The sequence below is a fragment of the Monodelphis domestica genome, chromosome 1, assembly GCF_027887165.1.
Source record: "Monodelphis domestica isolate mMonDom1 chromosome 1, mMonDom1.pri, whole genome shotgun sequence".
NCBI lineage: Eukaryota > Metazoa > Chordata > Mammalia > Didelphimorphia > Didelphidae > Monodelphis > Monodelphis domestica.
This window is the reverse complement of record NC_077227.1, coordinates 483,133,996-483,156,400: the sequence shown is the minus strand read 5'-3', so window position 1 is coordinate 483,156,400 and position 22,405 is coordinate 483,133,996. Positions and strand designations below refer to the sequence as shown.

Genomic DNA, 22,405 nt, shown 5'->3' with positions numbered 1-22,405 from the left:
CAGACCTTTGGGAAAGGAAAGACTTTAAAACCAAGCAAGAGTTAGAAAGAATCACAAAATGTAAAATAAATAATTTTGATTACATCAAATTAAGAAGTTTTTATACAAACAAAACCAATGTAACCAAAATCAGAAGGGAAATAACAAATTGGGAAACAATCTTCATAACAAAAACCTCTGACAAAGGTCTAATCAAGTCATTCTCCAATTGATAAATGGGCAAGGGACATGAATAGGCAATTTTCAGTCAAAGAAAACAAAACTATTAATAAGCACATGAAAAGTGTTCTTAATCTCTTATAATCAGAGAGATACAAATCAAAATAACTCTGAGGTATCACCTCACACCTAGCAGATTGGCTAACATGACAGCAAAGGAAAATAATGAATGCTGGAGGGGATGTGGCAAAGTGGGGACATTAATTCATAGCTGGTGGAGTTGTGAATTGATCCAACCATTCTGGAGGGCAATTTGGAACTATGCCCAAAGGGCACTAAAAGACTGTCTGCCCTTTGATCCAGACATAGCACTGCTGGGTTTGTACCCCAAAGAGATAATAAGGAAAAAGACTTGTACAAGAATATTCTTAGCTACACTCTTTGTGGTGGCCAAAAATTGGAAAATGAGGAGATGCCCTTCAATTGGAGAATGGCTGAACAAATTGTGGTATCAGTTGGTGATGGAATACTATTGTGCTCAAAGGAATAATAAAGAGGCTGAATTCCATGGGAACTGGAACAACCTCCAGGAAGTGATGCAGAGTGAAAGGAGCAGAACCAGGAGAACATTGTACACAGAGACTAATACAGTGTGGTACAATCGAATGTAATGAACTTCTCTATTAGTGGCAATGCAGTGTTCCTGAACAACTAGGAGGAATCTATGAGAAAGAACACTATCCACATTCAGAGGAAAAACTGTGGGAGTAGAAACATAGAAGAGAAACAACTGCTTGATTACATAGGTCGAGGGGATATGGTTGGGGATGTAGATTCTAAATGAACATCCTAATGCAAACACCAACAACAACATGGAAATGGGTTCTGATCAAGGACACATGTAATACCCAGTGACATTGAGTATCGGCTATGGGAGGGGTGGGAGGAGGGGTAGGAGGAATAGAAAATGATTTTTGTAACCAAGGAATAATGTTTGAAATTGACCAAATAAAAAAAATTAAAAACAAACAAAAAAAAAGAAGTTAGAGGAGCTTTTGATCCAGTGATGTCTAGATGCAAAGGGTTCTCTTGGCCATTGAAACTCTCTCTATAGGCTGCTGTCCATTTTATTACTTCTGGATAGCTTCCTTCCCTGTCCCCCTTAAATCTTTAAGATTCTCCTACTTAGGAAATCATTCTGTTGCAATGAGTTACAAACTCAAGGCTATATATTAACTTTTCCTTTTCTGATGAGCTAGATGATCTTATGGAGAACTGAAAATATTGATGCATATCCCCTGGTGCCCAACTGGGTTACTTTCTTTAGGCCTCAGTTTATTTCTCTATAAAGTGAAGGAGATGGGCTAGATGATATTCTAGCTTTTTTCTAGTTTTGATATTCTTTAAGTCTGGGTCTTATTCTTTTGCAAACTGATTCATTACACCCCAAAATATTCATCCATCTATGTATTTATACATCTATCCATAAATCTGGATTTTTACCTATTGGGTTTATATAAAGTGAGTAATAATTGAATAGAAATCCAATATAAAATATATTACATTCAAAAGAGAAAAATGTAGTTAATGGACTTGGTTCTACTTATGCCAGAATCAAAGTTCCTCAATAGGGAGGGCTCATTATAGCCTTCTCTTTTTGGAAATGTGGGACAGTCACAAGAACTCAAAAGAAATTAGCACCTGACCAGAGAAATCAGCCAAGTTAACAAGCATTTGTTAAGCATTTATAATGTGTTAAGCTCCATCCCAAGTGCTAGAGATATAAAGTAAAAAGCAATTGTTCCTGCTCTCAAGGAGCATACATTCTATTGGCAGACATGACATGTAAATGCCTGAGTAAATACAAGATATGTACAGAATAGATGGAAGTTATTCTGAGAGGAGAGAGAGAAGAAATCAGTGAACCTAAGGAGAAAGCAGCTGTGCTCACTGCCTTGTTAGGTGGTTTGCACAAAGAAGATACTTAATAAATACTGCCAATGTCTTTTTCTATTCCTTCTTATTTTCTTGTTCATTCTATTGACAAATTTTATTAGTCACCAGTTCTGATAAGGCCCTGTGCTAGGAGCCATGGAGGAATATAGAAATAAGATGTGGTCCCAGCCCTCAGGGAGCTCACAATGTCATTGGGAAGACTGGATATATGCCAAGAAGAAGAATTAGAAAGAAAGGTATGGCTAAGCAGAAGGAAATACAGCCAAACCAGAGGTATGAAAAACAATCCCTAGGAGAGACCAGAGAAGATTGAATTTTTCTTGAAAGCCTTGTCCTTTGGAGGTCTTTAACCAGAGGCTGAGCTTATCACGTCTGTTGAAAGGATTCTTGTATGAGTCAGGATTGGATGAGATGATTCCTAAGGTCCATTCTAGCTAACATCCTAAGATTTTCTAATAAAATGTTATTATAGCCTATAACATTGTTCATTTCATTTTCTTTTCCTAATCTCCTTTCTTTACCATAATTTTACTTTATGTGAGGTATGAGAATGTGTGTGTGTGTGTACGTGCATGTATATATATATATATACATATATATATATATATATATATATATATGAGAAGTGGGGGGGGAGAGGAAAGGAATCAGATGTTTGTTGGATGCCTTCTATATGTACAGTCTTATAATTGGCACTGAGGGATACAAAAAAGTTGAAGATATACCCTATTATAGCCTAGCTAGAGAGATAGAGGCTAAGATACATGAACCAAGGACAAATGATATAAGACCAAACAAAAGGAACTCTTAATTGGTGTGGTGCGGTACAAATGTAAATCCAACCAGACTTCTGGATCATTGAGTGTTTTCCATTTTAAGATCCTACAGAAGGGGGCAGCTGGGTAGCTCAGTGGATTGAGAACCAGGCCTAGAGACGGGAGGTCCTAGGTTCAAATCTGGCCTCAGCCACTTCCTAGCTGTGTGACCCTGGGCAAGTCACTTGACCCCCATTGCCTAGCCCTTACCACTCTTCTGCCTTGGAGCCAATACACAGTATTGACTCCAAGACAGAAGGTAAGGGTTTATTAAAAAAAAAAAAAAGATCCTACTGGTAGGATACTCATTGAGAGTTTCCAGAAAAAGACTTCCTGAAGGATATGGAACTTTAAGGGATGGGTCACGTTTGGATATGGGTAAGGAAAAGTATTTTAGGAGTGTGTGTGTGTGTGTGTGTGTGTGTGTGTATGTGTGAAGACCATTGGATTTAGAGTTTGAGGAATTCAAACTTAGGCAATCACCATCTGGTACTTCTCTATACCAGTGAAATCACAGGTCCAGTTAGTTGATCGAGTCAAGAAACATTTATTAAGTATTTCTTACATACCAGGTACACTGTAGTAACCACTAGGGACACAATGAAAGGCAAAATCAAGATCCCTGCACTTCAGAGCTCACATATGAATGGAGAAGACAACACATCTATATATCTAGTATATATCTATATATCTATCATCTATATCTATATATCTAGTTGAAGTGTAGTATAACTGTAAGATAATCTCAGCAATAGCAACAGGAGAGGCTAGGGAGGAATGCCAGGAAAGGCCTCCTATAGAGGGTAGGATTTGAACTGAGTCTTGAAGGAAGCCAGGGATGCCAGAAGGAAAAGAGGAGAAAGGAGAATATTCCAGGCATGGGGTACAGACAGTGAAAAGGCAGGATGTCAGATGTAATATCTTGTCTTGTTTTAGAAACAGCTTATAGTCCAGTATAGTGCATGGAGGGTAGTAAGATGTAAGAAGACTGGAAATATAGGAATGGCCCTATTTTTGAAGGGCTGTAAATCCTAAGCAGAGCCCATATATGTCTAGGCCTTACCTCTATTGTTCTGAACAAAGGAAGTAAACTTGGTCCATGCAGGGGAAAGTGAGTACAGATTGATTAGAATAAAAGATCTGTGTTGGAGAGATGGGACCATGACATGAGGTACCTTGAGAGTCAGATAAAAGTATTTAGATGGGGAAATAGTACTGACTGATAATTTATCAGTATGAGAGTGCCATTGTGAAGCTAAAACTTTGACTATCCCTGTCTTCTATAGCCTGTCAATATTCCTTAAGTAAGAGTCATTAGGGGAATCAAAGGAGAGAAAAGTTGGAAAAATTTCTGTTGGACTATAAGCTACATGAAGATAAGGACCATGTCTTAATAATCTTTAATTACCTCAGAGTACTTAGCATAACTGCCCTGCCTACAGTATACATTTAATAAGTGATTATTAGATGAATGTTTGAAAGAGGAGGATCTTAGAATGAACCCAAATGAGTGGAAGGGGGGCCACCAACTGGGTTCTTGTTCTGAAATATGGTCCAGGTGTCACTTGATACCCAGTGACATTTTCCACATCTGGAGAAGTGTAGGCTTTCTTTAGAGAGAAAATATAAAGAAGGAAATCTCAAACTATTTCCAACTAGTTGCATCAGAGCAGACAGGGTCCCTGTAAAGAGATGCTCAACTTTCTCTGGCCCCTTGGGTCTGTTTACAAAATTGCCTTCCTGAGGAGACCTTCCTAGGGAAGTAAAATGAAGACAAAGTCTGTATCAATTTGAGTGAAAAATGTACAGCCTTCCTACAGCTAGGTAGCAAATAACCAGTGAAGATTGGATCTGAACACAATCTCATCAATTCATATTTTAAAAAAACTCAATAAAACTTCAAACTCTAGCCAAGCAACCCTACTAGAGAATCATAGAACAAATGAGTTTTTTCTCCTCTCTCTTTTTCTCCTTTATCCTTCCTGTTTTTCTCCCTTTTCCTCCCTTAAGAGGAATTCAAGAGCTTTTTATTCTCCTCCATGAAGACACCCACTGGACTCTACTCAGCTTTTCTCAGGATGGTTTCACCTGGGAAAGGGAGGTTAGCAGCTTCCTCCAGACCCACTAGTGATAGACTCCCCATTGCCCTTCTCTAGGGACAGAAACATGATTTTGTTAGGAATGATTTAGCATTTCTAACAAGTCTCATCTTATTGCTAGACTGCTTGGACTCAGTGTGATGATGACTTAACAGGCTTTCTCATTAGTTGAAAACGTTTCTAATGTCCTAAACAGCAAACCGAAGAATAAGGGGAAACAAGTTAGAATTTCCAAAAACTGTGTGTCAGGCCCATTCTCTGGCAGCCTGGCTGTTGGGAAAGCAGATTAAGATTGAATGAAAGATTGCAGTGACTGCTTCACTCCCTCCAGCCAATTTAGACTCCAGAATTAGACTTGTAAATGTCATTCAAACGAAATTCTCTTAACTCTGAGACAGGTACTACTCGTGCTTTTCCTCATGTCAGAGTCCTCAATATAATTCACAGATACTTGGAGTTCTGGGTCTCATTCTAGGTAATTCCTATTCTCTTCTCTTGACCATCATTCTGCATCCACCATGTAACACTTCCCTGTGAAATGAAGGGGAATCTATTTTGTTTGTAATAAAGCTGATTATCATAGATAAATGTATCTAATTAGTCTCATTTGCTGACACACAAGCCTTTAATTGCAAGTTGAATAATTAGACATATCTGCATATGCAAATGAACATGGTTATACACTATGTCAGTCTTTAACATGATTTCTCTAGAGACAAATAATTCTCTATATTTCAGGAGAGAATATGATATATTAATTTACATAGACAAATAACTTTATTTAGAACGCAGCTCTCATGTTTGTTTATATAAAGCAATAAGTGAAGAAATAGAGGAGATTTTATGTAGAATGTAACATCGAGGGGATTCTAATTTATGAGGGAGTCGTCGCAAGCCTTAATGTATTGTATACAGTCAGGGAAGGGTGTGATGCGAGTCTGAATATTTCCCATAATGACAACCCCACTGCGGAGATTTGATATGAATAAGGCGCAAACCTTTCTGTTGAATGGTTTCCTCTCACCTCCCTCAGAGTTAGCAGCCCTAGATTCTGTATGCGGAATCACGTTCTCCTCAGAAACTCCTACCATTTCGTTAAGGTATTTTATCTTTCAGACTCTACTCTGCAGTAAAACCAAACGCCCCGCCCTCCCTTCTTCCATTGCGTTTCTTTTCTCTCTTGCGGGCATTTCTCCATTTTCTTCCCCCTGCTCCATCCCTCTTCGCCTTCCCACTCGGCATGGTGGATTATATGACGTTATGCTTAAACCGTTTGGCCTGTTGTTTTCAAACCAGATGGCCACTGCAGCACAAGCAATGGATGATGGTCCGCAATTTGGGGCCAGGTGCATGCTGGGATGTGTGTCCCTCCCCCAGGGCCTGTGAGTTGAATACTAATCATTCTACAGGATGGCAGGTTCCTACTTATGGTCACCTCGCTTCCTGAGGATAGGGGTGGCTCAGTTGTTTGGGGTGCCAGGCCTCTTTATCCTTGACTCAAATGCAGCTCGTTAGGCAGCTTCTCTTTTCTTGCCTGCCCAAGCAGAAATGTTTCCGCAGCTTCGTAGAAACATGTCGGGAACTATTATCGGGGTTTCTTCGGTCCTGCTACGGTTAAGCATCTGCCAACAACTCCAGCTTTTTCTTCTATTAAAGGACCAGACCAAGAGAGGCCTGGGCATTCAATAACAATAATATACCATAGTTATCGACCTCATCATCATTGTGAAGCCAGGCTTCATAGAGAGCTAGCTCGGGGAGAGGCTGGTAATTGGGATCCCATCTCCCGAGCAGGCTGGAGAACAGCTCTAGCTCAACCTTCGCTGAAATGCCCTCTCCCTGGGGCGGCTCCGTCGGTGGCCACGAGGCCCACTGCGGCTACAGTCCGCATCCTCCTAGGGCGCTGCCACTGCCCCGCGGCCCTGCCACCGGGCCCGCCCCTCCCCGCCCCGCCCTGCCCCTTCTACAACTCGGGCTGCCGCGGCATCCGTGTCTTTTCGCTGGGCTGAGTGCACAAGTCATTTCCGAAAGACACTTAATTATTTTTGAAGTGAGCCCTGATAGTGAAGCACATGGGTTTACACTGCTACAGATGCTTAATAGTAGAAATATTGCTCTGAAAGAAGTCTGAAGTAATCTAATTAGGAAGCTTGAGCCTAGGTGGAATTAATGGGGTTGCTAATTGTGTCCCTGCTAAAGCCGCGGTTTTGGCTGTATAAATAGCACGGTGAATGCTGCCCACAGCGGCAGTGCAGTGTGTGTGACAGACCCAAGCCTCCTGAGCAGCTCTCGCCCAAGGAGAGAAGTTTTGCGCTGCTCTTCCTCCTACCCACGTGCCTGGACCCGCCTTTCCTCCCACCTCCCCCAACGCTCATCCATATAAGAGTAACTATTTCATCTCACCAAGATTTATTGGGGAGTGGGGGGTGGGAGATGAATTTGCATATTCCGCAGAAGGGGAAAGGGATTTGGGGATGGAAAAGCTTCCTTTTCCTCCTTCCTTGCCGCCTCCTCCCCCACCTCACTCTCCCTCCTCCCCGACTTCTTCTCCCCTTTTCCCCTACCACATCCTAGCTCCCGGGGCCTCATTCCCCGCCAAGCGGGAGGAATTCGGCTTTACCTCGGCAGAAAGGATTTGCAGCAGAACCCCCTTCTATCTCCCCCACCCCCTCTCATTGCCATGGTAACCAGAATGATGATGCTGACAGGAGCTGACACTGTCCCAATTCACCACCCCTCCTCCTCCCTTCCCTTCTCTCCTCTCTCCTCCTCCACCCCTTCTTTTCCTCCTCCTCTTTCCCTCTCCTCTTTCTCCCTCCTCTTCCATCCCCTCCTCCTCCTCGTACCCTTCTTCTCCTCCCCCTCCCCCTTTTTTGCCGAGTCCCTGTGGGCCAGCAGGGGGCAGCACTGACTCGGGAGTGGCTGAAGGAGGTGGGAGGAAAGGAGGGGGGTGGGTGGCGATGATGGAGAGAGCCAGAATGAAAGCTTCACCCGAATTAGAAACATGTACCTTGAAATGTAAGGTCTGCGTTATTAATGGACTAACACAGATTCCCATGTACCCCAAAGGCAGGCAAGCCATTCTCACTGCAGAGAGAAAAGAGCCTGTGGTGGGGAGCGTATTCCTGTGGATTCCTTCTTGCTGCGGGTCTAGGTTGTGCTGGCCATCCTGGGCCAGTCACTCCGCGCTGAGCGAGCCCCGCTTGGCCAGGTATTTTATCTCTCAGCCAAGCCCGCAGTCGGAAAAGGACAGGTACATTTGTCACCCGAATCAGGGTCGCTTCCTATTACCACCGAAGAGACAATCACAATAACAGACAATCGAAGTTAAAGGACTGTGATTCGGGGCTAATTTACAACTGGCTCTCTGCAGCTGGCTGTATTATCAACTTAACAGCGAGTAAAGCTTTCTGATAAGGCCAAGTTGAACTCAGGTGATCAATTGGACTCTGCCATCCCATGCTACTGCTGTCGCTGCCTCTCCTCTGTTGCTTCAGATGGGCAGCCGGGCTTCTCTTGCCAGAAAAATGTTTTGCAATCCTATCGGTTCGCTGGCCAGATGAATATTTTATAGCAATCCTATCAGTTCATTGAGAGAAAAGGTCTCCTGAGCAAGGCCTGGGAAGCAGTGGCCTCTTTCATGCTGCGACCCTTGTTGAAAACGAGCGAGTGCTAACTGTAAAGCTTCAGTTTCAATCTGGTCGATGCTGTAGAATAAGGAAGACATCCCTTAGCCAAGATCTAGTCTGAATACTTTATTCCTTCCACATGCTTCAGAAAACAACAACAACAAAAACTTGTTTTCTTCCCCATTTTAGACCTTCCCCTGTTTACCAAAGGTAATGGGCAGGTTCTCTTGGCATTAAAAAACAAACGAACAAATAACATCAACAACAACGACAGGAAAACCAAGGAGGTATGGTAAGGGGAGAAAGAAGAAAAGATCTAATCAAAGTGGTCTTGGAAAGGCAAAATTTCCTTGTGTAGTTTGGAGGGGAGGAACCATTTGACAAAGAAAAGGGAAGGAGGTTGAGAGTAAATTACTTTGTTTCATATGTGTCTTACATGGCTTCTTGGCTCCATGAAAGATAAAAATATTTTTTTCTACTTACAAATGCAAAGGATGCCCTGACTGAAGAAAGATGAATAAAATACAAGAAGGGAAGAGGAAAATGTGGCATCAAAAGTACCTTCAATTAGTCACATTAAGCAGATTTTATAGGGACATTGTTAATGGGGTTGAAATAGTCTAATTGTGGTTGCCAGCATGAAATGCCATGTATTTCTTGTAAAGCTTTATTAAAAATTATAAGCCCAGCAGTGACATTGCCACAGGCAAGAAGGAGTTAACTGTAGCTCATTTTCTTTAGAAGCATTAGCCTCATAAGGGCAGCTCACTGGAGTCAGGGTTGCTGAACAGAGGTAGATATGCCCTACATAGAAAGGAATGATTTGATTCCTGCATCAAAATATCAGGAACTGCGGCTATGGGTATGGGCCAGGTTCAGCTGCTCAGTGTCCTAACAAATGGCTCTGACTGAGAGGAGGAGCACATATCTTCTAATTACACAGGCTTCATATTTGATCCTATTCAAATGACCTGAAGTTCAGATCCCTGCTTTCCTTTTTAACCCTGTTTGCCTTCTTTTATGGTGGGTGGGGAGTTGGGCCAGCCAAAAAGAATTTTAATCTCTTTTACCCCTCCAAAAAAAGATATGTAGGTACTCTGAAATCAACCTCCTTGGAAAGCTTCTCTTTTGTTATTTGGGTTCAGAAATGATTTGGAAAAAGCCAGAGAGGGCTAGGGAACAAAAATAATCTTTCTTCTTTGCGCTATGCCTCTAGGCAGCTGTGGTCTGTGGATTTACAGGGAAAGGAGCAAAAGAGGAATGACTGGTGGATTTGAGTCACTCAGGGATATATGGCTCATGAGCAGCTATAAGCTCTTTTCTCTCTATTCTCCATATTCTCTAATTTTGCCGTAGCTTTCTCTTTTCCCTTAAAGAGGTGACAGAGACAGATCAATGGTTCCTTCAGGCCCTTCTGCGCAGCTGACATGCACATGTAGCTGAGAGTAATGGTGGTGACCTCTCAGAGTCCCTAAGCCCCAAACTCTGCCCCTTCCTTCTCTCTCCTTCAGGGCCTGCCTCCCCAACACCAGAACAACATAAATTTCTTCTAATGATAAACTCGATTATTAGGAAGTCAAGTTATTGGAAAGTCTAGTTTGGTTCTTGTGAACCTCTCTGAATATGTGATATTTGCAAGTGTGTAAATGCACACAAATACACAGTGACTGGTTGATTCTGTTCCCATTTGGAAATACTTCCTGGTCTAAGCCCTGCTTATTTTTCAGGATGATCTATTTAAAATATTCTTATATTTTGATGAAGGATTACAAGCTATGTTTCATTTCTATAGTATTAGTATAGTATAGTATAGACATTTCTATAGTATTTTACAGTTTACATAGAATGCTTTATTTAAAAGTACCTGAGAGGGAAATAGGTAGTATGATTATCATTAATCCTATTTTCGAGGTAAGGAAACCGATTTTTCCTTAGAGTGAGGAAACAATTTGTGCAAGGTCATACAACTAGTAAGCAGCAAAGATAAGCCTAGATCATTTGCCTTCCTATCCAGTGCTTTTTTGCACCATACCCTACGTTGCCTCTAGACAATATATATGATTGTACTCTTGTACATTTCTCAGTTCTCATTTCTCTCCATGGGGGGATGTTATATTCAATAAGGAAGGTCCTCAAAAGCAGAATATTAACTCTTTACGAAATTATAAAATTTCCAATATATCATCCTCAGTCCTTCACATGAAATAGACAATTTTTTAAATATTTGGTTTCAGATCCAGATTTTTTTTCCCCTTGGAAATAGCTGAGCTCCTCCTTATTTTATGTCTAGGAAGATCTTTATCTTTTGCTGAAACAGGTCAGATCATTCGATGAAAATGAAGCTCTATTCAAATAGCTGCTCTACTAGTAAGTCAAAAGAACTAAATTGACCACAAATAGGAAACAATGAGCTGGCTTATAGTGACTGGCCACAGTTTACTTTGAGAGTTTTTCCAGGTTCCCAAATCACCAAACCTGGGGGAGGGTCAATTTTATTGTCTTATTTTTGCCAGAGGAAGCCACCAAATGAAACTGTTCTCTATAGCATAATCATACAAAGGCTGTTCCAACACCTAAGAAAATGCATTGTCAAGTAGCCCAAATGAATATATATTAAAATAGTCAAGTAACTCTTCAGGAAACCAAAGACTGATTCACTGAAGGCTTCTTATTTCTTTCACATAGACTCCTGTAAACAGCCCTTTTTTGCCTAGAGCTTTCTTGCTTTCCTGAGTTTCTTAGCAGGAAAGATTATGCTGTTTGTCTTCCAGGGAGAATCTATGACCCTGTCCTTTCTATTGCTTTGCATTATCAGTTAAAGATGGATACCCTTTCTCTTTCTTTCTTTTTTTTTCTTCCTCCTCCTCTTTTTGGAATCCTATGCTGCAGTTTTTTTTTTTGCCTTGTGTGCTCTAAGATGTCTGTTCTTGACATTGGGAAAGTTGCTTTTGAAGAGTATCTGTATGCTTCAGTATTGAAAAAAAGGGATTTATTTAGAAATGACAGGGGGATTTATTTAAAAAGGGAAAATTGGCTAAGGAAAATTCCTCTCAAAAATATCCTTTGCAGAGACTTTTCTGAAATGAGGAGAGGAAAGAGAAAGAGCTTTTCTTAGTGCTTTATAACTTCTTTATCCATCATTCCCCTCCTCAAACACTGTCACTTCCTACCTATGTGATCTTGGGTAGGTCATCTAGTTTCTCTAAGAACTCAGTTTCCTCATCTGTAAAATGAAGGGTTTTCTAGAATCCCTTCCATCTCTAGAGCTATCATCCAGTGACACATGCAACTATTTTGGGTCCTTTGCTAAAATAGAAACCAAGAATTAGCATAGTAGACAAAGAAGTTTGTCACAGAAAGCAGGCCTCACTAACCTGACCCAGTAGTTGTTCATTGAATAGGACCCAATGAGTGTTAACTCCTTCCCCAACCACCTCAGGAGAGAGAGGTTTTATATCCAACAACCGGATACAACCTGGCAAAGCTGCTTATAGTCCATTAGGGCATGTTTTACAGGGGTCAGTACCATAGACAGGGGAAACCAAGTGCAATAAATGACAAGAAATGTTAATCCTTCTTAAAATGCTTTGTTTGAAAGACCCATCCAGCAGTGATGTGATCACAAGTAAGAAAGTTAAATCTAATTTGTTCCTTTAGGATTGACTATTCTTAGGAATGCTTTAGGGAATGAAGAGAAAGACCTTTAGGAATGATTCTCTGGCTTGACTTCCTGGTGGAGGATGCTGGGGCCTTTGCAAGATAGAAGTATCATTTGAAGTTGTTTTGGGAATTATGGAGATGCTTTCAATTTTGGCTTTCCATAGCTCTGCATTCTCTCCTTGAGCAGATGAGATAGGATTGAATGTAGGAAGGAAAATTCTGCTTCTTCTTTCTTGTTTAGATTTCTTGATCTGATCAGCTCCAAGTACATTTGCAAGAATCCTGGTGTGCATTCTTGTGCATGTAAGCTGAACAGCTTTCATGTGATCTGCTATGAAGCAGCCTCCTTCTCCTTACTAAACCCCTATGTCTTCCCCATCAATATTTTAACTTCATCCTGGAGTTCAAGGTTTTTTTTTCTCCCTCCGTTTTCCTTCTCCCTCCCCCTTCCCTCTTTTTAGATTGTAATAAAGAAGGCACATGGCTTGATAAAAAAAAGAAAGAAAGAAAGAAAGAAAGGCAAAATCCAAAAGATATGTCATTGTGGCAAGTGCTTTCAAATTTTCCAGGGTGTCACTGTGTCACAATTTCAGTTCATTAGGCAGTGTACCAGAGAGTGGATGACATCAAAGCCCTCCTCTCCCCCTATAGAAAACAGCAACGACTCTTTTGATCTCAACTCCCACCCTACTATGCCCTCCCCCACTGATTAATATTGACTTGTACAACTGAAGCCTGCAGGGGAGCCTGTACTGAATTCCCCTATACATTTTGGCCCAGTTTCCCTTGTTTTCCAGATTTCCTTTAGGGATTCTTCCAGACTGATATGCATCTGACATCTTTAACCCTACTTGGGGTAGAATGCATCATATTGAAGCCAGTAGAGCCCTTTGAAGGCTGCAATCCCCAGCTTTGATTTCAGGTTCCATCCAACTGTTGCAAACCCCTGGTGGCAGTGACTATGTCTAATAATAATATTGTGAGTTTAAGCAGGTGGGGGTGGTAAAGGAGACTGGATCTTCTTGCAGATCACCAGAGCAATGGCCACTCTTATTTGGACACTCTGAACCACACCTCTGGGGGGAAAAGCAAATTTGTCAAGAACTGGATGGTGAGGGGGTGAAGTGGGATGTACTCGGCTTTTATACAATCTATTGATAATGTTGCTTTGTAGAGATTAATGTATATAGAAAAAAGCTCAAGGGATGGTCTTTGCTAATTAAGGGACTGCTCTTGTTTAGCATGCTTAAGGCTGGACCTTTTATTTGCTGCTGAATGGCAAATGTTGTTTAGAAAATGGACACCCAGTCACTGATTTTCCATGTAAGTGAGGATCAGAGTAAACCATGCTTTTGAAAGTTGCTCAGATCTTTTAAGAAATGCATCAAATACAATAGACTGTTCATACAAAGCTCATTAAACACCTGATGCTGTGAATGGTAAAATTCAGTTTAATAAGTGAATATTAATAACATTTCCATCTTTCAAGATAGACTGGCTTAAAATAGCATTCATTTGAGAGAGAGAGAGAGAGAGAGAGAGAGAGAGAGAGAGAGAGAGAGAGAGAGAGAGAGAGAGAGAGAGAGAGAGAGAGAGAGAGATGGTAGAAATGGCAGAAAAGCTGGAAAATTGACTCAGAAAGAAGCTGTAGGGGAAAAGGGAGAGCATAAATGTCAGTTGTGAGTTCCAGCCTTCCTAGTTCCCTGGGTGTGTAGCTCAGTGGTGCAATGCTGGGTCTGGAGTTCAAAAGACTCATTTTCCTGAATTCAAATCTAGCCTTAAACATTTATTAGCTGTGTGACCCTGGGCAAGTAATTTAACCCTGTTTGTCACCATTTCCTCACCTGGAAAATGATCTGGAGAAGGAAATAGCTAACTACTCCAGTGTCTTTGCCAAGAAAATCCCAAATGGGGTCATGAAGTCAGACATTACTGAAATGACTAAATGACAAAATTTCCCTTGGTATTAGGGCATAGCACTCTTACCTTCCTCTTTCCTTGTCAGGATGCAAGCCAATTCAAATGATGTTAGTATTTAGAGTTGGAAGAAACAGAAATAATGGGTCAAATCCAACCTTCTCACTTTGCAGAAGAGGTAAAAAAGACTCTCAGAATTTAAGTCCCCCCATGATTACACAAGTGATGGACTAGGAGTAAATAAGTATTGATAAGTAATTTGTTGGGCCTGGGACTGTGCTAAGTGCTCTACAAATATTATCTCAGTTGATCTACATGACAACCCTTAGAGGTAGGTGCTGTTATCTCTAAATTATAATTGAGGTAACTGAAGTAGACAGAGCCTAGGGTGACTTGCCCAGGGTTACATGGTAAATTTCTCAGGCTGGATTTGAACTCAGGATTTTCTGACTCCAGGTCCACCACTATCCTTTTTGCTACCTAGCTGATAATTAAGGAATTGAATCAATATTTGACTCAACCCAAATTCTCTTTCCATTGCATCACATTACATTGTGTTCTCTCTCTTTCTGTAATACTCTTTAGTCCTCTAATGGAGAATTCTCTGGCTAGTCAGATTGTCAGGTCCATATTCCCACAACTGCAAAAGAAAATAAGTTAAACAATTTATTTTGCCTGAAGTTCTTTGATTAACCTTTGGATTTTGCCAGAAAGGTTTATACCAAGGTAGGTCCCATGCATGAATGGGTGACAGCTATAGAAGTAGTGGGCACTGGGTTTCATAACTTGACTCAGAAAGATCCTTTAGTGATATCAATGTATGGTTCGGGTCATAGCTGACATTATCTTATAAAAACTTGAGTTTTCTGTATTTCATAAAAAGAACACTGGCTTGGGAGCCTAGAGGCCAGAGATCTCTTTCTGGTTCTCCCATCAATGTGGTACATGACTTTTAAGTCACTTAAATTCTCTGCTTCTTCACTCAGAAAAAGGGAGGGGGTTGGAATAAATGATCTCAAAGACTCTTCTAACTCCAACAGTCCATGTTTTTTGTTCCAAAGTCCTGTCTAGCTCTGTAATTCAATGGTCTTTGTTCTAAGATCCTGCCTCACTCTCACATTCTATTTCCTAAGGTGCCCCCACCCTACTCTAACATTCTATGTTCTTTGTTCCAAAGTCTTGTCTAGTTCTGTAATTCTATGTTCTAAGGTCCTTCCTCCCCCCTCTGACATTCGTTGTTCTTTGTTCTAAGAACAAAGAGCATTGATCGTTCTGTCTAGCTCTGACATTCTATGTTCTTTGTTCTAAGGTCTTGGCTAGCTCTGACATCTTATGTTCTTTGTTCTGAGGTCCTGCCTAGCTCTGACATTCTATATCTAAGGTTTCTCCTCCTTGCTCTAACATTCTATGATTCCAGCATGGAACATCCTGCTGGAACATGAGCCATCTTCTCAGAAACAGAAAACTTGAGCAGGCACAGATTGTTCCTAATAAGGAAATGTTACTAGCCCCATTTCAGTGCTGCTTTTCGGCTGTGTAGGGGCTGAGCAGGCTGGGTTTTCTGTGGCTGACAACACTACCCATATGCTATTTATCTTGTCAAAACTCGCTTACGTGTGCCCTCAGCTCTCATTTGGGTCTCATTAATAGTGATTATGAAAAATGGTACTAAATACTTACTTTCATATGATTTATCCAAATGTTGAACTGCATAATTGTGGAACCTAAGGCATTATCTCATCAGACTCTGTCAAGAAACAGTTTCTGTGTTAGATTTAATTTTAAAATTCATAACCCATAATATTCGTTACCTGTTACATATATTTATTGCTTTCACAATACAGTAACTGAACAATATATCTATCAATCACGAAGGGGAAGTTGCATGTAATTTCAAAGAATTAAAATAGTCATTTAAAAATAACATTTCTGTTATATACAATGTAGCTAATTCAGTGGAAAATTAAACTGAAAGAGGAAATCTGAGTAATCAATATTAGAAAGGAGATACATCAAAGCTTACTTTTGTTTCTATCTGTCTTGACTTGTTTTTTAAACTCTGCAATGGTAAAAGAGGGATAACTTCTTTTTAAGCTGAATTCATGTTTTGGCTTATCATTTACTCAGATGAGCTGCCCCTTTGCTCTTTCTGTGTTTATGTATGTGTATGAAGTAATAATAACAGCTGACATTTATATATATTGTGTGTGTGAGAGAAGGAGAGAGAGTAAGAGAGGGAGGAGAGAGAGAGAGAGAGAGAGAGAGAGAGAGAGAGAGAGAGAGAGAGAGAGAGAGAGAGAGAGAGAGAGATGGAGAGAATTGTTGTTGCTTGTTACCCGACCAAGTATATTGTCCTGTAAAATACATCAACAATGTACAATGCAGGAAAAGTCATTGTTTGCTCTGCTTGGATTCTTGTGAATGTGGACTTGCTTTCAGAATTGGAGGCTTGTGCATTTCTTTCACTTAGCATTTTGACTCCATCTTTTGTGAAGTGACATTGCCTTACTCTGTTCCCGAGGTCCAGCTATAGACCTTGAGCAGTTATCTCCTGGGAACTGTCTGATTGCATGTGTTGTCAGGGTGCAGCTAAAGCCAGTATCCAGTTCAATCTTTGAAGTGACTCCTGAGCAGTGACTAGAAGGGGAAAAAAGACATAAACAAGTCCCAAAAGGACGAATGGTCCTCTTTTCAGCCTTTCAAATATTTCCCCCAAGTGACTAGTGACCAAGCTGAAATGATTTAAAAAATAGGCACTGGAATACTAATGATCAGGAAATACCATTTAGAGAAAAGTGCCACAAGCTCGCCAACAGGGAGTCTGCTGCATGAAACTGCTGCGACTTTACACCAACTGCTACTAACTGTCCCCTCTCTTTCTCCCCTAAGACGGAAGTAACTGAATTAGGAAGGGGAAAACCCCCTCAAAGGTCCCTAATTTTCTTGGTCATGGTGGCAGCAAGAGAAGACATTGAAGGTGCCTTGCAGTTGGTTGGCATCAACTTTCTCCCCCGCAGCTTGCTAGAAATGAAACCTGAAGCATTCGCAGAAACCGGATTTTCCCTGGCTTACTTTGGTCTAACCAGTAATAGAATTATTGGAAGCCCACTCAATTACCAAGAGATTGTTCATGCCAGTAGTTGTCCTTCTTTTAAATACACAAGAAGCAATCAATCTGAAGAGCTTTCTCTTAAGTCGGCATTTTAAACAAAAGGTCCTTATTTCCATTTCTGGTGAGAATGTACTGTTCTTTTCTCTTGCAGGGAGCCTGAAGAATGTTCAGGGAGGCACCTCATCCCGAAGTCTCTTCCGTGGAAAATAAGGAACCGTGTTTTGACTCAAGGAGTGAAAGAAGCAAGTTTATCTCCTTAGGTGCTAATGGTATTTTGGGGGGAGGTAATGGTGGCTATTTTGATCTCATTGCATCAGCTTATCTACCCTGATTGCAGGACCCCGAATCCCGAGCTCAAACTCTCTCACTCCCTTGCCTTGGCTCCTGCCTGATCCTTCAGTTACCTCTTTTCTAGTCCTGATCAGAAAGGATGCTGAGAGGAAAGTGCTTTGTAATTCTCAATTCAAGTCAATAAACATTTATGAAGTTTCTACTAAATTCCAGTCTGGGCTAAATGCTGAAGATGTAAATAAGAAAAAAGACAATCAGTGGCCTCAAGGAGTTTACTATTTAATGGAAAAGACAATTCACAACAAGAAGATGGAAATGTAGTGAGAGAGGAGGAAAGGGGTACCCTGCATCCAATCCAAACCAGAGATGCTGATGGAAAGTAGAGTGTGAGCTAGAAGTCCAGAGCCCAGCACTATGTAAAGGAAAGTTTTGTGGGGAGTTTGGTGTTCTACCTTCCAGACGTCCAATCAGAGAGGAGAGCAGGCGGAGGGAGTTGAGATGGTATTGAGTATCCAAAGCTGAGTTGATCAATATGGTGATGATATTTCAGGTGTATCGGTTTATCCTGTTTGGGACATCATCTTTGTGGAGTCCAAACCAAGCAGAACTGCTGAAGGAAACATATTATAATTATTGTTACCTACTATAAAAACAATCCCAAATCCTAGTAAATGAGAAATATTAAAGTGGCATTGGCATATTACATTGGCATGGGCATATTAAAATATTAAAATGGAGGTTGAGAGAATCTTGGATGTCATCTAATTTAACTCCCACTGAGCAGAAATCTCTCCGATAACATTCCTGATGAAATGCTATCCTATTTTTGTAATCTTGAGGCTCTTTCTTTCTTATACCTTTTTTTCTGATACCCAATAAATTATTGTTTGTAAAAAATTTACCTGTACAAAAACTCTTGCCTTTGCTTACTTTTCTCCATATAATCACTTCTATCACCCATTAATTACTATTACCCACTCATCATATCTGCAAAAGTCTTCCACTAGAGGTCATTAGATTGGCTTAGTGGATTTTTAGTCAGGTGAGAGATGGGAGGTCACTTCCTCACTGTGTGACCCTGAGTAAGTAACTTAACCCCCACTGCCTAGCTTTATCACTCTTCTGCCTCAGAACCAATATACAGGAAGGGAAGAGGGCTTTTTGTTTGTTTGTTTGTTTTTGTTTTTTTACATCTTTCAACAGTTCTTAAAACTTCTATTCTTTTCTTATTCTAACACATCCTTTTATTATAGATGTGGATTGTTATTCTAGTTTATTGAGATCCTTCTGACTCCTGCCAACTGTCAGTCCAATCCTTCTTATGTTCAGATCTGATCATTTCTCTCTCTCCCTTACTCAAAAATGTGCAGTCACTTCCTATTGCACCTTGAATGAAATTCAAACTCTTTTTCTGGCATTCAAGGTTTGCCATAATCTAGTGCCATCTTAATTTTTCAGTTTTACCATATCTCCTCCTTGCATTCTATGTCTCTCAGAATAAATTCTTTCTCATCAGAATCTTTTGAGGTGTCAAAGAACTGGAAACTGAAGGGATATCCATTAACTGGGGAATGGCTGAACAAGTTGTGATAGATGATTATAATGGAATACTCCTGTGCCATAAGAAATGATAAGATGAAATAAATTAAAACTTAAAAGATTTATATGAAATGATGCAAAGTGAAGTAAGCAGAACCAGGAGAATGTTGTACACAGCAACAACAATCATGTATGACGATCAACTGTGAATGACAACTATTATCAACAAGGCAAGGATCCAGGACAATTCCAAGGGACTCATGATGAGAAAGGATATCCACTGCCATATAGAAGGAACAGATGGCATCTGAATGCCAGATTGAAACATAACATTCTTCCCTTTATTTCCTCCATGAATTTTTCTTTAGTGCAGGCAATTCATATCTTGTTTCACAGCATGACAAGCAGGGAAGTATGTATTATATGATAATATATATGTATATATATATAAATATATGTAAAAATATAAATAAATGTATATATATAAATATAAATATATATATATATATATAATATATGTAACTATCTCATTAGCTGCCTTCTTGGGGAGGAGTGGGGAGGAGAAAAAAAGAATGAGACATATTTTTGGACATAGGATAAGCATATTTATTTTAATTACATATTTATAAAAAGTATGTATTAAGCTATATATAAAAATGGTAACTAAACACTTTATGGTCCCTGCCACCTATAAATGTCCATATGCTCTTCTGCTTTTGTTTACACTGTTTCCTAGGTTTGGAATGCCCTCATGCACTCCTCTTTGCTTATTGAATTTCTAAACATTATTTAAAGGGAACCTTAATGTTCATCTTCCCTGTGAAGTTTTTCCTGATCACCCTGGTCAGTAGGAATTTTCCTCCTTCAGATAAATTGAAGTAAAAATTTTTAATATTTTAAGAGGGATGTTAAAGGTTATCTCTTTCAACCTTTACCTGAAAAGAATTTCCCTATAGCATATCTGAAAAATGTTCATCTGGTTCAGAAGTTCTTAAATTTTTTTGTTTTGTGAACCCGTTTCAATCAATCAATAAACATTTATCAAGTACCTCCTATGTGTTAGCCACTATGCTAAGTATTAGAGATAGAAAAACAGTGAAAAAGTCCTTGTTTTTAAAGAGCTTACAATATCACATAGAAAACAAGTGTAAAAATATATATATATATTTATATATAACAAGCTGTACATAAGATAAATAAGAACTAATTAAAGGAGGGAAAGCATTAGAATTAAGAGGGGTTGAGAAAGGCTTCTTTTAGAAGTTGTGCTTTGAGATGGTACTTAAAGGAAGCCAGGGAGGTCAATAGGCAGAGATGAGAAGGGGGAGCATTCCAGGCATGAAAGACAGCCAGAAAAAAAAAGTCCTGAGCCAAGAGATTGAGTGTCTGGTTTGTGTAACAGTTAGGAGACCAGTGCCACTGTATTGAAGAGAACATGTTGGGGAGTAAGGTATAAGAAGACTGGAAAGATAGGAGTGGTCTATTTCGAGGGTTTCGAATGTCAAATAGAACATGTTGTATTTGATCCCAGAGGCAATAGGAAGCCACTGGAGTTTATTGAATAGGATGGGGACATGACTGAACCCGAGTTTTAGGAGAATCACACTTTTGGCTAAATGGAAGATAGACTGGAATGTGTAGAGACATCACTAGGCAGACCCACCAGCAGGCTATTGCAGTAATCAAAGTGTAGGAGGACCTGGCCTAGAGTTGTTAGAGGAAGACAGGCTCATATTCTAGAGATGTCGCAATGGTGAATTCGACAGGTTTTTAGCAACAGCTTGGATTTGGGGGGCAAGTGATAGGGAGGAATCCAGGATGACTCTTAGGGTATGAGTCTAAGGAACTAAGAAGATGGGGTTGTCTTCTATAGTAACAGGGAAGAATAGTGGGGGAAGAGGCCTGGGGGGGGGAAGATAATGAGTCCGGTTTTAGACATGTTGAATGTAAGATGTCTGCTGGACATTCAATTCTAGATGTCTGAAAGGCAGTTAGAGATGTGAGTTTGGAGGTCAGCAGAGAAATTGGAGCAGGAAGTAAATCTTTGATTCATCAGCATAAAGATGGTAATTAAATCCATGGGAGTTGCTGAGATCTTCAAGTGTAGTACTGAGGGAGAAGAGAAGAGAGCCCAAGGATAGAACCCTGAGGGATGCTTTCACTTAAAGGCCATGATATGGATGAAGATCTAGCAGATAAGACAAGAGAGTGAGTGGTAATATGGGTAGGGGGAAAACCAAGAAAGGCACACTGCTCCCTTCCCTCCCAGAATAATGTTTTTAAGTGAATAATAAAATACATAGAATTACAAAGGAAACCAATTATAGTAAGAATAAAAATATGCATTCAAGTTCACAGACCTCCTGAAATCTATTCTGAGACTAGTTGGGGGCTATGGGCTAAGAGCTCCTGATAAGGCGATCTCACTACCTTTCAAGGCTTCCCTTTTCCACTTTTGAACAGCTATACTTCTTAGGTAGTTTTTCTTACAGAGCCAAAATTTGCTGCTTTGCTAATTTTGACCCACAGTTCCTAATTCTGCTTCTTCAGCTAAGGAGAATAAGTCTAATCTCATTTCCACATAACAGCCCTTCAAACATTTGAACACAGAACAAAGTTTTCTCTTCTTTAGGCTAAACATAACGGATATATATACAATAGGATCTGTAGTCTCCTCTTTGTCCTGGACACTCTCTTCTAGACTTCCAGTTTTTCAGTATCCATCCTAAAACATGATTCTCAGAATGGAACACTCAATTTCAGCAGTCATTTGACTAAAGGAGGATGAAGTTGGGATGATCACATCCCTCATTTTGGATTCTATGCTTCTATTAATGCAAACTGAGATCGGGTTAACTTTTTGCCTGCCATGTGCTTGTATAAAGAAGCTTGTTCTTTTTAAACACAAGTGTAGAACTCCAGTTATTCCTATTAAATTTCACTTTATTAGATGTGGCCTATCATTATAGCCTGTCAAGATCCTTTTGGATCCTGAGCTATCATTCACTGTGTGAGCTATCCCTGCCAGATTTATGTCATCTGCAAATTTGATGAGCATGCCATCTAAGCCTTCATCCAAATAATTGATAAAAATGCTGAACAGAACAGAGCCAAGGACAGATGCTTGAAGCACACCACCAGAGACCTCCCTCCAAGTTTACATGGATTCATCAATCATCGCTTTTTGGGTCTGTTCATTCACCTAATCCTCCTAAAAGGTAATCTCAC

At 40.2% G+C, this 22,405-nt stretch overlaps 1 long non-coding RNA gene across 1 annotated transcript in view; it reads left to right on the top strand.

Annotated features, from left to right (window-relative positions):
- Nucleotides 1-22,405, top strand: part of LOC103097230 (uncharacterized) — a 92,738-nt gene that overhangs the window by 7,715 nt on the left and 62,618 nt on the right. Inside the window, exon 2 of the long non-coding RNA XR_008915416.1 lies at nucleotides 17,499-17,607. This is a non-coding gene — a long non-coding RNA (uncharacterized LOC103097230). The remainder of the gene's footprint in view (nucleotides 1-17,498; nucleotides 17,608-22,405) is intronic.